Source organism: Prenolepis imparis, unplaced genomic scaffold (assembly GCF_030444845.1).
Source record: "Prenolepis imparis isolate NDT839.2.m4 unplaced genomic scaffold, iyPreImpa1.0 SCAF_13, whole genome shotgun sequence".
In the NCBI taxonomy this organism is placed as follows: domain Eukaryota; kingdom Metazoa; phylum Arthropoda; class Insecta; order Hymenoptera; family Formicidae; genus Prenolepis; species Prenolepis imparis.
The window spans coordinates 1,975,874-1,979,254 of record NW_028141171.1 but is presented as its reverse complement, the minus strand read 5'-3'; positions in this window follow the sequence as shown (position 1 = coordinate 1,979,254).

Genomic DNA, 3,381 nt, shown 5'->3' with positions numbered 1-3,381 from the left:
TACTTTTGTGATTTGTGCGAGGAAATTTGCGAGAAGATTCAAGGTCATTCCTGTCTAGAGGGTTACAACAAGTTTTACATTGACGAGAATCACTACTTTTACCCCATGCTAGGTATGTAATGTATAATGAAAGTAATTTTTTATTACAGAATATTATATTGTTTGTTTCATACTATCAAAGATGCGCTAATTGAAAAACAAGTCGATAAAATAATACAATAAAATACGGATACACGTTAGACTCCGCAAACGCTCAAACAAGCATGGACGCTGGCTGTTTGACGCTATTGCCTCCTCCACAGATAGAGCGTCAAATGTAGTCACGTGACCAGATTTGACGCTCGAATCCAGCGTCGAGCGTCAGCATGAAAATGTACCTTAACCTCTCAACGCTCACTGAGTTTTATCAAAGTTATTAATGGGCAAAGACTGGGCCCATAACCCGTTGGAAATAATAGAAACGGTATGGAATTCAGATTTATAATCGTTTATTCATCAATACACAAAAGATGCGATGGTAATTAGACCGATTACAACCCACACAGAACATGACATCCATTGGACGTATATAATCTCCATAGCTGCATATAACATCTATCTCCATGGTGGATGTCGAATAGATATCTCTAATAGAAATCCATATTATATCTCCACAGTAAATAAATCCATCATAGATGTCCATTAGACATTTATGGTGGATGTATGATAGATATTCTATTTTTAATTTATATACAATTCAAATTTTTATTAAAATATTTATTAAATTCTAAAATATAATTAAGAAAATGTTATTACTAAGCTAAAGAGTTTTTTTATGTCAAAATTTATACAATAGCATTAAGTAGTTGTTAGTTCTTTTATTTACCGCTATGCGCCGCGCGATGCGCTATCTATCTCGTATTTAAGTTTTAGTCATGAGAATTATATATAGCTTGCAGAAAGCGGCTATCAAGATTGAAGATGTCATAAATATTTTTTATTAAGTTTAATTTTTCTGATACAATTCCAATAGAGGGATATAACACTTCTGATTATTTTCGATGAAAGACGGAAGGTTATCGGTTAGTATTCGTGTCACAATTATTATAACAATAAATAAGTAAAGTAGAGCTCGATTAGTATGTAGAAATATATTCAAAAGAATAGTCTATTAAGAAACATCGGAGTCTCATAATACATCGATTTCAAACCAGATTCAGTGATCTTTACATCCAAATGTACTTATCTAATACGTGGTTCGTGCGCCGCTTTTCGATCTCTCGATTTTTCTTCCCACGTTGGCTCCCTCACCTGTTCCGGGGTTTTTCCAGTTGGAAAACTTGCCTCTTTTCCCTCAAGCTGGAGGATGCACAGACCCAATGATTATGATAATTACGATGAGAATGCTGACGTGGCAATATGAGACACAATATTCCTGTCCACGTAGTGGCTTAACTCAAATCCCCGGAACGAAGGAGGACGAGAGAGCATGAGTTGCCTTCTTATCGAATCACGGTAGATCGATTGACATGCGCATATTTCGTTGACAGCGAGAGAGGGAAATACGTATTAAGAAGCGCGAAATTTATGTTAAGATATCGCCTCTCACAGGGAATTATAATGTTAAAGTCTAATTGTAAACAATCTTTTGGTAGATAGAATATAATTTCAATTTATAAATAAAAAGTTTAGTTTTTAATTTTTGTTGAAAAGAGCATCCATAATGAATTTAAATAACTTTTAATTAATATTCATTATTCGTCATCAAAGCTTGATGAAATATCCATGATTACTCTATATGACGTCCATATGATATTTATGAATACATCTAATGGATGTCGAACATAGCAAATGCGGAACTATAGATGTCTAGTAGAGATCCATAAGATGTTACGTACATGTCTAATGGAGGTTTTGAATCTCCATGGTGGACGTCTACTAGACATCCATTAGAGGTTTTTGTTCTATGTGGGAAGTTTATCCAAAGAAAGAATTATAAACGTGATCAGATAAAATATAAAAGAAAAGCTTAGCGGAAACGGAAGAAGACGTATCGAATTGTTATTGGTATTGATCAATATCGAATCGAAAAGATTAGTCTCGAATGATAATATCGATATTCGATTATTGATAAAACCAGACGCATTGCGATAATGAATTTATAGAATATTTTAAAATAATTAATAATAAATTAATAAATCAATACTATATAAATACTATAATAAAGGTAAGAAAATTAGTCGACCAAACTAGCAAAAAATATATTTATTTGAAAATCACGACGTTTCGACCATGTGGTTGTGATCCTTATCAAGTGATAATAAACTGGAAGAATATATCAATAATTAACTATTGAAATCATTAAAAAAGTAAAAAGGTAAAGAGGAATAGAAAACATACTTTCGTGTAGAATATAAAGCTCACAAATCAATCATCATAAATGTCCATTATTAAAAGATTTAATTTGTCAAATTTGAAAGAGAGAAACTGTCATTGTTCGAATCAGCCACTAGGATGCATGAGCCGAAAAGCTGAATTTCGAACGTTTCATAAAATTTGGATAGTCGATAAAATTGCGGCGATATAACAGCATATTAGCGACGGCGTACAAAAAATTAGGAAGAATTAAAAACAAACGCTCTCGACAACTCTCCCGATGACATTTAACTGGCGATGAGAGTGTTACGTCCTGTGGACTCCACGATTCTTTTCTTTCGGAGAATGCAAGGCGATATTTGAAATATTGCAGCTGCACTAATAAACTGTGATCTGAGCGAGAAAAACATACACAGAGATAGTTTAATAATAATAGTAAAAAATCGTTACGCCCTGTGGACTCCACGATTCTTTTCTTTCGGAGAACGCAAGGCGATATTTTAAATATCGCAGACGCACAGATAAACCGACAATCTGACAGGCGAGACAAACATATTCCGAGACAGTTCTATCGTAAAAGTAAAGAGTAAATACAGAACTTGAGAAGCAAACAGATCAACTCATAAAATTCAAACTATAACTCATTATATTCTAAGAAATTAAACTATAGTCGACAGTTCTCTAAACGAAACCAACACTCGGAAACTAATAAAAATTTAGAAGAAAGACTAATAACGATAACCGAACCTAAACAATTCTCGCCTGACAGATCGTCGTTACGCGATATCTGCCTGAGATAAATTCGAGAGGGTAATAAAAATATCAACCTCACTTGACTACAACAAATTCTCCATTGGTCGAAACCTAGAGCTCTAAACAAAAGCCCTAACCAATCGTAGTAATTGTAAAATTAAAAGAGACGCCTCCGGGACCTAAAGGGCGTCATTGAAAAATTTCCTATTCAGGAAATGTTAATAAACCAATGGAGAGGAGGAGCAAGAAGGTTTATATACCCGCGATATCCCT